This window comes from Typopeltis vanoorti, chromosome 5 (assembly GCF_054136105.1).
Source record: "Typopeltis vanoorti isolate ZY-2024b chromosome 5, IOZ_Tvanoo_1.0, whole genome shotgun sequence".
Taxonomy (NCBI): Eukaryota; Metazoa; Arthropoda; class Arachnida; order Uropygi; family Thelyphonidae; genus Typopeltis; species Typopeltis vanoorti.
Window position 1 is genome coordinate 86,620,074 of NC_143553.1, and position 14,927 is coordinate 86,635,000.

Here is a 14,927-nt window from a genome sequence, read left to right on the forward strand (position 1 = left end):
ATCAAATTCCTGCCATGAACCCTAAAGAGATGTACAGGATATGATAGTACTACATGAAAAATTTACATCATTACTAACTTCCTATCTACAATTTTCCTCCAAATCAGTCTGTTACTTGCCAAGACTCCAACATTACCAGATCTCATATTTCCATCGTCTAAGGCAGTGGTCTCCAAAGTACGGTACGCGTACACCCTGGGGTACACGAGTTGATACGTGGGGGTACATCAAAAAAAGTTTTATATTGATAGGAAAAAAATTAAGTAATTAATTAAAGATAAAGAATGTTATTCATCAATTAAACATATATCTAATATAGACAAAGACGTTATAAAGATCCTGTAAATTTAAATTTGCGAGTAGTGCACATTGGGCGACTTTGCATACATAATCGTCAGTGGCAAAAGCTGTCATGTTTTTTAAAACTAGGGAGTAAATTTCTTACTTCTTATCATTGCCGTTGTTTGTAGAGCATCCTAGTGTTGACAAGCCCAACTAGAAAAGGAAAACTGCTTAGTTATCCTGCTATCTACAGATGACACCACAGTTGTATTATTAATTATTTGACTATTAGTAGTAAGTTTTACCATTTTACCATTAACATTACTGACAGGATGGGTGAAGCACTAGTGCTTTTCATATTCCCCTTTATCTGTAATGAGAGTTGTTTGGCAATGGGAGGTTTGTGAGCAGTTAAGTTCGCCCTCTGAGGGCAGTTGTGTTAGCTATGATCAGTTGAGAGAAGAATAGCCTTCGGTCTTTGGTGTTTGTAGTAATCAGTCTCATTGTAATTGACAGCTTGTACGATTAGTGGGTTTGAATGTGAACTTGACTTCACGAAGAATTTTTCTGCAAGATTCCAAAGAAAAGAGGAAATGTATGGAATGCCAGTTTCTCAGTGAATCTGTGAATTTCTGATGAACCACAGTGCATCCAGGATCATCCTAAGGCATTTGTTTTGGATTCTCTGCAATTTCGAAATGTTTGATCTTGAAGTGTGACTCCATGCTGGTGAGGCGTAGGTAATGACTGGACGTATTACCATCCGGTAAAGAAGCGATTTATAAGGTAGTTTCAATTTGCTTTTGCGGTTGATCAATGGGTAGAGCTGTGCTATTACTTTGGAAGATTTGCAGCCAATGAGATTGATGTGCTTGTTAAAAAGGAGTTTCTTATCCATTAATACCCCAAGATATTTGGTCTCTGATTGCCATGGAATCTTATGACCAGAGAGCAGGATGTCTTCTTTGTTGCAGCCCTTTCTTCTTGAAAACAACATGGCTGAGCTTTTGAGGGGGGGGGGGGGTTCACTTGAATCCTCCAGTTGGTGAACCAGTTTGCTAGCTCATTGATACTTCCTTGGAGTCTAGTGATTGCTAGGCGAGGGCTGAGCGATCTAGCTAGAATAGCGGTGTCGTCGGCATAAAGGGCCGTAGTAGTTGTTCTTGAATTGAGAGGAATATCTGCCATGTAAGTTGTGAAAAGTATTGGGGCCAGAAGAGAACCCTGAAGTACTCCCACCAGAATTTTGCACCTTGATGACACAATTCCGTTGAGTTTTACTTGCATGTATCTTTCATTAATATATGAGTTTCACTAGTTTAATTGGGATATTGTTTTCAATTAGTTTGAAGATAAAGCCTTGATGCCAGACCTTATCAAAGGCCTTGGCAACATCCAAAAATAAGCAGCAGTGTGAAGGTGCCAGTTAAAACTATGAGTGATATGTTCTGTCAGTCGGTGAATTTGTTGCACCTTGTTGTGAGCTTTGCGAAACCCAAATTGCTCATTTGGGATTATTTTCTGTTTGTCCACTGCTGATTATAGTCTTGATAGGATGACATTTTCTATTACTTTGCCAAGACAGGAAAGAAGACTGATGGGCCTGTAGCTTTGGGGAAGTTGTGGGTTATTACCAGGCTTTTTCAGAGGTATAATGTCCGCAATTTTCCAATCTGTGGGAAAGTACTGGAATCTTAAAATGGAATTGGTAATATTAATTAGATGAATTATGGCTTTCCGTGGCAGTAGCTTTATTATTCTATTGGTAATGCCGTCAGGGCTGGGAGCCTTTTTATTCTTCAGATGCGAAATAATATTTATCATTTCTGTTGGAGATATGGGGGTGATGGTTTCTGAATCATCCTTAGGCTGTCTTAGTGCATTTCTAACTTTACAATGAACTTTGTAAATAAGATTGATATTTAAATTCACGTAAGATGGGCTGCATTGATTTTCCAGATTGTCAATTAGGGCTTCTGCTTTTTCTTCATCTGAGTGTGCAATTCCAAGATTGGTCTTCAAAGGGGGAAGTGGTTGTCTTTTGGTACGAAGAGATTTTACAAACTTCCACATGGAGTTATCTTCTGGGTTGATTTCCCTGAGTTTGGATTCCCATTTGGAATTTCTGTGCATCTGGAGGGCTTCTCAAACCTGTCTGTTCAGGTTCGAGAAGTTCTGTTGTTTAAGGTTGTTTTATCCTGCGGGGCTCTGGTGTTGTGATATCGCTTTCTGGCTTTATTTTTGGCCCTAATCAGGTCCATTATCTCTTCTGGGATCCAGTTGGGAGTGTGAAAGACAGTGGTTTGAGTGACTAATGCTATTGCTGTGTTGATTTGCCTAGTTAAATTGCTTACAGCTTGGTCTATTTCTTCTTTTTTACGAATGACAGGGAGTGGACCGATGTGGACTGGGAGAACCTTAGAGAGCTTGTCCCATGGTAAGAAAGAATGATGGGGAGAGAGCTGATCTTGAAATCCTAACCTGAGTAGTAAGTAGTAATGTTTCTGTGCAATTCCAATGCCTTTTTGTGCTTACTTTTACGTTTACACTAGAAATAGTGAATTAATATTGTCAAAATTGCTTACATTTTTTAAAAGTGTTTGATATTATCAATAGTAAATGAATTATATTTAAATTTTACAAATTAACCCTCAAAAATGGATAAATGGTTTAAAAAATTTCCCCCAAAGAAACCACGAATTGAAGATAATTATGATAGTACTTCTACATCAGACAAACAAGGAAAATATAGGATTCTTCTATTCAAACAAGTTCGTTAACAGTCAAATTAAGTGATAAAAACATTAATATGAAACTTAACAAAACCTTGCCCAAGAAAGTTCGAAATTATCAAGAAGACTACTTGAAATGGGGATTTACATCGACGATAGTCAACAATGAACCTCGTCCTACATGTGTATCATGTCATGAGACGCCATGTAATGGAAGTATGAAACCATCATCATTAGTAAAACACTTAAAAACTAAACATTCTGAACATGAACCCAAATCTTTACAATTCTTTGAACGATGTTTGAAGATGTAATTCTCAATCCAACAACTTAAAAAAATTCACTAGAATTAACGATAAATATTTGGAGGCATCTCTTGAGGTTGCATTCTTAATTGCAAAAGACCAAAAGCCACACACCATTGGGGAAACACTTGTACTCCCAACGGCCATAAAAATGGTAGAAATAATCTATGGAAAAGAATATGCAGATAAACTAAAATGTATTCCCTTATCAGCAAATACTATTGGTAGACGTATAGAAATCATTGCAGATAATTTAAAGAAGCAATGTATTGCAGTATCAGAAGCCATCAAACAAGAATTTCAAGAAATTATGAAAGAAATGCATGGCCATTGTTCACATTAAATATTGTAATAAATATGTTTGTAAGCTGTTAATAATAAAAATAATGTGTAAAAATATCTAGCGTTTTTAATTATTATATGATGATACAAGGCATATTTCCTCGTTATAGTACTTATTACAATAGATTTTTGCTCAGTCAATTGGGGGTATGCACTATTTATTTTTTCTGTCTTGGAGGTATGCGATCAAAAACGTTTGGAGACCACTGGTCTAAGGCACTTTGTACCATATCAATCCATCTATATCTTGGTCTTCCTCTGAGTCGTTTTCCTGCCAAACTGGCAGAGAAAACTTCTCTTTTGTCAGGTTGCTAATCTTTCCTCGCCCATTCTGTTTAAGTGACCATACCACCTGAGATTAGCTCTGCTAAGGCATTCCTGGATGCTGACACTGTCAAGTTCTTTCCTAATATCCTCATTTTTTAATATGATATTGACATTAATGCCATCTGTTCACGCCTCTAATTTTTCTCAGGATTTTCATATCTGCAATCTATAGTCTATGGTCAAGTGTTTTACTTCTGACCTAGCTCTTAGATCCATAAGTTAAAACTGGTTTAAACACTGTCTTGTATACAGCTAATTTTTTATTATTATTCAGGCCTCCATGGAGTCAAAAGACTCATCGTGGGAGGTTCCCCCCTCCCCCCTAAGAAACACAAAGTCTATCATACCACTCCTTAAATTCATTGACCGTTCTCGCTCTCACCACTCCATCAGGCAATGCATGGTTCAACCACTCTCCATGCAAAGAAACCACCAATTTAGTATTCCAACTAATTTCTCTCTTATTCCATATCAATTTATTCAATTGACTTCCTTTCATACCAGCTTTGTTGATTCTGTTGTCTATTTCCATATTTAATTTACCATCTTCACTAAAAATCGTGCCTAAGTAGCTGAAATATTTTACTTGTTCCACAGGTTCTCCGTCCACAATGCAGTTGACATTTTCAACAATTCTGCCTATTTTCATTGTCTTTGTCTTTTTATTGCTGACCTTCATACCATATCTATTACAACAGTTATTCAATTTAGTTAGGGAGTCTTGCAGACTCGTAGCGGATTATTTATAACATTGTCTGCATAAAGCAAGGAGCTTACACTAACATCTCCAATTTTGATATCATGTTTAATACCACTTCCTTCATAATGTGATCCATATAGATATTGAATAACAGAGAGGATAATGTACATCCTTGTCTCACACCAGATTTAACATTAAACCATCTCATGTACTCCTTTCAATTCTAACTGCTGACTTACAACTCAAATAAAGACTAAGTATTGCTTGATATAAAGCCCCATCGACACCATATAACTGTAGCATATTGAACAGCTTCTCTCTCTTGGCAGCTTGTCATATGCCTTTTCCAGATCGACAAAACTTAAATATAGATCTTTGTTATATTCCCATGCTTTCTCAACTATTTGTTGTAAAGTGAAGATCTCATCCTCATAGCCTCTATTTGGCCTGAATCCAGCTTGTTCTTCACCAACCTTTTCTTCCACAATTCTTCTCAACCGTATTTATGCAAGTATACTAGCATAAATCTTCCCAGGAACACTCAGTAGGGAAATACCTCTGTAATTCTCACATTCAGTTTTATTTCCCTTTTTACATATGGGTACTATGACAGCTCTACTCCAAACATCCATCATCTACATATCTTAAATAGATAGAAGGTTTGAGTGGGGCTGAGTCTAATGATGTTAGATGATGTGTTCTCTATTTGGCCTCATGGCCCAGACACGTTAGACTCTTTCCTCGGTCATCTCAACAGCCTACATTCAAGAATCCAGTTTACTATGGAAAAGGAAAAGAACAATTGTTTACCCTTCCTAGACACCTTAGTCACGCGCCTGCCTAATGATACACTTGCCTTCACTGTATACAGAAAACCCACACACACAGGCAGATACATTCACAAACTCTCCCACCACCACCCCTCACAACAATATGGCATCATTAAAACCCTTACCAAGAGAGCCCACAATCTTTGTTCCAGTGGAACCGCCCTCACTACTGAGCTTAACCACATACACAGAACTTTCCTCTCCAATGGCTACAGCGAACACAGCATCAAAAAAATAATCAATTCCTCCCCCATTCCCCTCCCTCTCGTCAACAAGAATTTAAAAATGCCATCACCATACCCTACATCCGTGGCACTTCGGAAAAAATAGCCAAGATACTAAAAAAGTATAACCTACACACAGCATATAAGCCCTACCGCAAACTGGCTACCCTTATCCGTTCTACTAAAGATCAGCTCCCTCCTCTCTCTCTCTGCCTGGAGTTTACAAAGTACACTGTTCCTGTAAGCTTGCGTACTTTGGACAGACAGGCAGATCAGCATCCATCCGCCTGGAGGAACACAAGTCGTACATCGTTAAACACAACTATGGCCATTCAGGCTTGGCTGATCATGTTTTGGACACCACCCACAGAGTATCATGGAAGAAAACCACCATGCTCCACCACAGCAAATTCAAGAAAGAGAGACTTTTCTTAGAAGCAGCAGCAGCTCTCAGAAACCAACCAAATCTTAACAAATACGGTTGCATTAAGCTTCCGAAGATTTGGGAAACAGTCATCACCAGAGGTCCCACCTTACATTCCAGGCCACCTACTACTGCCCTTAGAGGGCGCTCCACCTAGATAGGACTTTATTGTCACCCACGTGGTTGGGCTTAGTATTGTAAGTTTTTGTATGCATGTTACATTAATTGTCTTTGTAATCCTCGTAGATGTCCTAGTGACTAGGACGAAATATAGGAAGTATTAAATTCTATTTTAATTCTTTTTGAGTGTTGTAAAAAATCCATTAAACCTCCAACATAATGTCCTCACAGCACTTAAGCCTCTACACAAGAATATAGGCCTATCTGTGTGTCAAGTATTATGGTTAAGTTGTTGGAGAAGCTTGTGAGAACTAGGATCCAGAGTTAGGTTGAAAACAATGGTATTATCTTTGGTGGACAGCATGGATTTGCTAAAGGGAGGTCATATTTTAGTAATCTACTTACTTATTAGAATAAAGTGACTGCTTCCTTGAGCAGAGGAGAAGGATACACAGTAATATACTCGGATTTCGCAAAGGCTTTTGATAGAGTACTTCATGATAAGTTGACAGTCAAAGTAGAGCAGATGGGGTTGGATATTAGATTAGTGCATTGGATTGGAGACTGGCTAGTCTCCAATCCAATTGGTGACTGATTGATACCTTGTTGATACCTATCAGTCTCCAATTGGAGACTGATAGGTATCAAGAAGTTGTGTATGGGGGGGGGGGGGTGATATCCAGGAAAAGGAAAGTCACTAGTGGAGTGCCTCAGAGTCTGTTTTAGGACGATTACTGTTTAACTTGTATATTAATGATATTGGCGAAGATTTGGATGGAGTTTCAGTTGTTTGCAGATGATGCAAAGTTGGGACGAACCATAAAGAGTAGTGAAGATGTTGTGGCCTTGCAAGAAGACTTGAATAAATTGAGTGATTGGGCATGGAAATGGGGATATGAGTTCAATGTTGAAAAATGTAAGGTTTTAAAATTGGGAAAGCAAAGATGGTATGCAGAATTTATGCTTGGTGAGAATATATTGTTGGAGGTAGAGGAAATAAGAAATCTGGGGGTGATAGTGGATAAGGATCTAAAATTTAGGAGACACATTGCCAAAATTTTGAAGACAACACAAAGGCTTCTGGGAATGATGCAGAGGACATTGACGTGTAGAAGTAGGGAGATTCTTGTTCTGTTGTATAAGGCTTTGATTAGGCCACACATGGACTATTGTGCCCAGATTTGGTCACCGGGTTTTCAGAAGGATGAAGAGATGTTGGAAAGGGTCCAAAGGAGACTGACTAAAGTAGTTTCTGACCTCTGGAATGTCGAGTATGAGAAGATGTAATTTGCAGAGTTTTGTGGACAGGAGGAAGAGGGGGATATATGATAGAGACCTACAAGTTGGTAAGGGATGCTACAGGATCAATGGTGGAGAAGTTCTACAGAGAATAGTGGGAGATCAGGGGAGAACCAGAGGTCATCCCTGGAAACTGTATAAAGAGGGTGTGAGTAGGGGAGTGAGAGGCAGGTTTTTTTTGTACAGAGTTGTGAATGATTGGAATGCCTTTCCTGAGAGTGTGGTGTCTGCAAGGAGTTTGAGTGTGTTTAAGACATGGTATGATGAGACGTGTGTGTGTGATAAAAGGCCCTCCCAGACGAGTCTTTGACTCCATGAGGTCTTTTTCTCCAGTTTTCATGTCACTTTTTTCATCTCTAATTCCTTTTACAGCACTCTTTCCTCCATTTCTAAGCTTCTTCAATAACCTCCAGAATATCTTGCCACCTTCTTAATATTTATTTAATATGTTCTTACCAAAGTCCTCCCATGACATTTCTTTAGCCAGTTTTACAGTGTTTAGCTTTCTTACATATGTCTCTGTATTCTCTAAGAGCACAAGCTGACTTATTTGCCAGAAACTTTTGATATGCTTTTTTTTTTTTTTTTTTTTTTTTTTTTTTTATGATATTCTTCCTCACTGCCTCTTCAACTTCTTCTATCTACCATGGAGTTCTGATTTTTCTATCCTTGCAGACAGCCTCGCCACATGCCTCTCTGGCTGAATCAATCAGGATTTTCTTCAAGGCTTGCCACTGAATCTCCAAGGTTTGGTTCCTGTTCTCAAACTCTCATTTTTTCTTCAATAATCTTTGTGTGTGTTTTAGTCTACAGTTCACATCTCAGAGCTGCTCAACTTTTATTCGTGTTAAAATTTCTTACGTGTTATTCTTTTCAATATGAAATTCAATTTTATCCTTAGCAAGACTAAATAGTGATCACTTCCAATTTCAAATCCTCTGTACACTCTAGTGTCCTGTACGAGGGAGAAAACACCTATCAACAACAACATAGTCAATGAGACTTTTCTTATTCCTTGCCTCTTCTCTCCATGTGAATTTGTGCACATTTTTATGTTGGAACATGGTGTTAGTAATAACCAGTCCATGTGCTGAGCAGAAATCCAACAGGTATTTGCCATTATTATTAGCTTTGCTCTTTTCTCCAAATTTTTCCAAAATATTTTTGTAAGTCTGACAATCATTTCCTAGTCTGCTATTTAGATCCCAAACAAGGACCAACTTTTCCATTTTAATTGTGCGAGTTGCTTTCTTTAAAACTTCAAAAAATTCCTCCACTTCTACCTTAGTAGAACTTTCTGTGGAACCATAGGCACAAATAAGTCTATCGTCCAGGTCCCCATTCTCATATTTGCCCACATCACTCTACTTGAGACTGCCTGCCATTCAAGAAGATTAGCCTAATATTTAGTGTTGAATACTATGGCTACTCCTTTTCCTTGATTGTCATTGCCTGAATATAACATTTTGTATTTATTACTCAGAAAGATCTCACCATTTTTTTGTCTTTTTTGTTTCAGTCACTCCTATTATGTCGATCTGATACTTATCTAATTCCTCAGTTAGCTCCATTTCTTTGCCATTCAGGCTTCTTATGTTGATAGTACCGATTTTTAACTCTGGTAATGTTGTGTTGAGGTGTGTTTTCAGATTTGTTCCAGTAGATGACTTTTTGCTGTTCGCCTAGTTCCCTGGTGAAAACAACAGGGTCCTTGTTTAACCCCAGCCAGCATGAAATTTTGTGATGCTGTACCATCATTATGTATTTCGGTTTAAGCCAATAAGAATACAATTTGGTTGGCTAAATCCCAAATTGCCAGCCCATCCTCGTTCATTCATTATCCAGGTAGATACCCAACAGGGTGCACTACGATAAGGTGAGGATTGGACATTAGGTCAGAAGCCCTGGTTGGTTCTCTGCATTCCTTTAAAGGCTATGTGGAGGTCTTCTCAGTTATACAGTTTTGACCCTTAAGCACCCCCAGGATTTCTTCAGGTGTAAATAAACAAACTAGTAGACAAAACAGTAAGGACTAACAAAGGTGACAACTGTTATGCAGTTATACAAAAGAGAATTTTAAATTAAGGGGATATCAAATCCCACATTATTTCAAAGCCGAATAAGAAATTCACAGACTGGAATCAAAGAGTTTCGTGCCAAATATAGAAAACTATAAAAGTTTCGGCAGATTGTAGCGTAAGCTAAAGCACGTAGTTCAACACTAGGGCAACTCGTTCGAAAGGTGGTAAAGTTCTGATCACTATTCTTAGTATTACCCATAATGTAAAACACATCTCCTAGGAGATGTATGATGTTATACATTATGGTGGAAGGTTGCTACCCAGACAGGTTTCAACCTTTATTGAGGTCTCATCAGTGAGTAGGTAGACCAGGTAATACTGACATTATAGCAAAAAAGAACTTATGTACTTTGCTATACGAGTTCTTTTCACTATAACGTCAGTATTACCTGGTCTACCTACTCACTGATGAGACCTCAATAAAAGTTGAAATCGGTCTGGGTAGTGACCTTCCCCCATAATGTATAACATCATACATCTCCTAGGAGATTTGTTTTACATTATGGGTAATACTAACAGTGTGATCAGAACTTTACCCACTTTTGCAACATACTATGTGCTTTAGCTTACGCTACAATCCGCCGAAAGTTTTATAGTTTACTATATTCGGCATGAAACTCTTTGACTCCGGTCTTTGAGTTTCTTATTCGGCTTTGAAATAATGTGGGATTTGATATCCCCTTAATTTAAATAATGTTACATCGCCGAAGTGAAGCCTATTGGATCTTTTATTTAAGTAATTTATGGGTGCACCTTTTTTGACAACTTGAATAGCAAAGTACATAAGTTCTTTTCGCTATAACATCAGTATTACCTGGTCTATCTACTCAGTGATGAGACCCAATGATGGTTGAAACCGGTGCAGGACGGATCTGGCTCTGAGAGGCTCCACTTGGAGATAGGTTTTTGCTTGTCTCTGAGTGGGGCCACTGCTGAGATTATAGCTCTGTTTGGTGGTGGGGTGAGCCTGCCACTGGGTAGAGCCAGTGCTGAGAAGTTCTTCTCGGTGACGGGGTGAGCCTGTCCCTGAGTGGAACAATGCTGAGATGGGCGATCTTTCGGGATCGCCTAATTTTTAGAGCCTGCCTCACCTATACATAGGTTGAAACTAGTCTGGGCAGTGACCTTCCACCATAATGTATAACATCATACATCTCCTAGGAGATTTGTTTTACATTATGGGTAATACTAACAGTGTGATCAGAACTTTACCCACTTTTGCAACATACTATGTGCTTTAGCTTACGCTACAATCCGCCGAAAGTTTTATAGTTTACTATATTCGGCATGAAACTCTTTGATTCTGGTCTTTGAGTTTCTTATTCAGCTTTGAAATAATGTGGGATTTGATATCCCCTTAATTTAAATAATGTTACATCACTGAAGTGAAGCCTATTGGCTCTTTTATTTAAGTAACAAAAGAGAATGATGTTGTTGAATTGTTGTCAGGGTCAGATGTATTTTGACAAAAATCATAGAAATTTTAAGAATCATTCTTATTTGGATTTTGCTGTGTCATGGAAGTCTCTTGTACTACTTTTTTTAAATTCAAACCATGTTCTGGTTGAATATAAGAGTTAGGTGTGTTTCCAGTTAATCTTATGGAATATCTCTAGAGCACAGTCAAGACTGGTACCCATGGTGGATTAAGCAGATATGGCTTCGGTGTTTTCTTTTCTTGTGTCCAGTTTCACCTATGTAGTACAGAAGGTTCTAACTAAGTACATTTTAATTTAGTATATTTCTGAATTTGAGTTGGGAGGAGCTAATGAAATTAATATTTTAATTTTATACATGATTTAAAGGTGTCTGTAATGCAATATTTCCTTTTTTTTTTTCCAGATAGACCTTCAATATAGGAAATAGATAAGACATGTGGTTTTGTTGAAATCATTGTTCTGGTGTGTTATCTTTTTGTTAAAAGACATTTCAGTTCTCTTCTTATTTATATTTAAAATAAAACAAATTGGATATAACCCATCAATCTATATCTTGTCAGTTCCTTTTCACCAGAGCAAATTGTTACTGCTCTCTTTTTTTGGGGCATTTATTATCCCAAGTTTCTGTACTGAGTGGTGATAAGAGTCTATATGAATATACTAGCTGGTATGTGTAGGTGTGCTTTAAATGCTAATGATAGCCAGCCCAATGGAAAGCAAATTATAAGAAGTGCATATAAGGATGATAAGGAGAATTTTGTTTTTCTACTTTCATCGTGAATTAGTTGGTTAAATGACTGAGGAATTATTTTTATTACAGTAAAACCCCGTTTTTACGTTCCTGCAATTTACGTTTTCCTGCCATTTACATCATTTTCTGTTGGTCCCGTCTTAAGACCTATTGTTACTATTATTATTATTAGACACCTCCAGGGAGTCCAAAGACTCATCGAGGGAGAGTGTGCCAACAGCATTGAATGATTGGTCCCCTTTCAACTACTAACCATGCTCAAACTTACTTAACTGAGCCATTAGTAGCAGAGGCTCTACCAATCGACCAACCTTTGCCGGTGTTTTCCCGCCATTAACAACTTGATGTGGACGTTATTTCCCGTGCTTTGCGTTTTTTTCTCAGGTGGCAATACTGATTTTCGAATCAATTTCTGCAGAAATCTGTGCATTTCTGTTCCCAGATGGCATTGCTTTCGGCTGTAGTTTCGTTTCCGCCATCACGGTGACTTGCACGCTTGCAGCAGTAATGTAGTGATGAGCGATACCATGATTTATCAATCATAGTACGAATTGATATTGCAGAATTTCTGCTACGTAATTTAGCATGTGAAAGTTGCTTTCAAGTTTCGGTGGTGGATTATCCATCACCGGAAAAAGGACAGAAAATGTATTTCGGTAGAAGAAAAGATGGCAATTCCGCGACATGTAGACTGGCATGCTGGAACACGTGTGCATTTAAGGAAAGATCTTGGACTCTCCATGTCCACTTTGAACACGATAATAAAAAACAGGTCAAAGCATTGAACTCAATGCAAAGCAATGTGGCGCTATGTCAAAAAAAAAAAAACCGAAAAGCAAAAATAATCAACAATTAAAGATTTTTTGAAATAGATAAATGTAAGTAATTGTAAATTCATTTATTTGCAATTATTAAATTTTGTAATCTAAGTATATAGACTCACATACTAGCAGTAAGTCATCTTTTAGCCTTTTTTTAATGGTTTTTTTTTTTTTTTTTTTTTTTTTACATTTCCTGCTATTTACGTTTTTTTCCATCAGTAGTCCCCTGAAAAGTGTAAAAAAGGGGTTTTACTGTATTATGTAACACCTTCAGGGAGTTCAAAGACTCATCGAGGGAGGACACCTACTCTACAACTCTGTCTCCTCCACTCCACCAACAGCAACTACCCCCATATCTACACCAGGGTTTCTCAAACTGTGTTCCGCGGAAGGTGAATAGGTGTTCCGCAATAAGTTCTGGAATTTGTCATTTTAGTTTTCTAAGCATTTTTCATGAATAAATATTTTATGGTAGAAATATTCTGAGGAGAATAATATTCGTGAATATGTTGAAAAGCTCAGACCCAGAATGCCTAATAACATCTGTGTATCGTTAATTTGCACACATCAAAACCTTTCAACATTTGGGAAAGGGAATAGTGCTGTTTATGACTAGTCATAAAAATTGCCTGCAAACAGATTATAACAATGGGTGGCATATTCTCTGTTCTCAAAACTGAAGGAAATGACATCTGTGTAGCAAATGTCAGTGACCAAGCAGCATATTTTTAAACATGGAAATATTCATGAATCATCGTTGATTTTCACACATCGAAATCTTTCAACAATCGGGAAAGAGAATACTGCCATTTATGACTGATCATAAAAATTGTCTGCAAGCCGATTACAACAATGGACAGTGTGTTCTCAAAACTGAATGAAATAACATTTGTGTTGCAAATGTCAGTGACCAATCAGCAAGGAAAAATTTTTCTTTATAGGAAGTATAAAGAAAAATTTTCTTATAAACTGCCTATAAAGAAAATTTCCTATACAGACTACCTTGAAGATCAAGGTAGTCTGTATCCGGTTCTCAAATCTATTAATACTGAATACTTTCTTCGCAAGTTTGTATTGCAGTGTGCAAGTGCCTGTTCTGAAACCGGAGTGCCGTGATTTTTTTAAAAGTAATAGGAATACAGATTTAAATTCTAATATGAATAAGAGACAAGGCACTTTGTTTAATTTTGGGATTAAGAAATCTATTATTGAATGTGTTTTTGACGGAACAGATAGTGAGTCATCCACCTCAAGCCTACAAAGATCTCCAGGATGTACAAAAGGAGGGGAAAAACTACCAGCACACAGGAGAAAAAGTCTGCATTCACTCGTAAGTACTTATAATAATATAAATATATTTGGTGATCAGAATGGGATATGTCAATGAAAATCAGCACAAATTAATTTAATGTTTGCCTGAAGAAACTGCAACATGCTACAAGATTTCATTAGTCCAGTGATTGGTAACTAATTTAAATGCAATTTTATATTTGTCAACATGCCACACCGTATACATAAGTATACTAATACTCTTTATGATTATGCCATAATTAATTATTAATACTTATGTTAATGTATGAACTTTAAAAAAATTTGGAAAGGTATTTAGAGTGAATTTGTTGGGACCGTGCCCTCCTCTTTTAAAAAAAAGAATTCTAACTCTTTTAACTAATTTTATAATTGATATATCTGATTTATTTTGAACTGTTTAATTTTTTGTTACTAAACATTTTATCAAAGCATTCTTATTACAACTGCTTTAACATTATTTGACACGGTTTAGTACTTTTCTTACAAGTATTGTTACAATTCATATTTACTTTTGGGTGTTGCAGTCTTTTTCACTATTTTGCATTATTCATTTTCTTTTATATTATTCGACATTTCTTATTTATAATTTTATTGTTTTTCATACTAAAGTTACCTTTACAACACAATTATATTTGTTTTTATTATAGTATGTAGAAGGTATTTTACCTTGGGTATAATAAATGTTAAAAATACCAAGCAATTTTAAACCTGGTTTTACTCCATTTCCCAAGTAAACAAACAGACAAATATAAGTCAAGTTTGCGCCTGCAAGTGATGCAAGTCTAGCTGATCCTACAGGTAGTGCAAGACCAAGGCAACTCGTGGTAAAGGTGGCATAAGCTCTGATCACTAATCTTAATATTTACCCTTAATGCCAAAACACATCTCCAAGAAGGGGATGCATGATGTTTTGTATTAAAGGCAAGAGGCCACTACCCA

General features: G+C 37.1%; 1 protein-coding gene across 3 annotated transcripts in view; it reads right to left on the reverse strand.

The window, feature by feature from the left end:
* The window catches only part of LOC150106615 (metabotropic glutamate receptor-like), a 280,429-nt gene that overhangs the window by 49,541 nt on the left and 215,961 nt on the right, over positions 1–14,927 (reverse strand). The window lies entirely within an intron of this gene.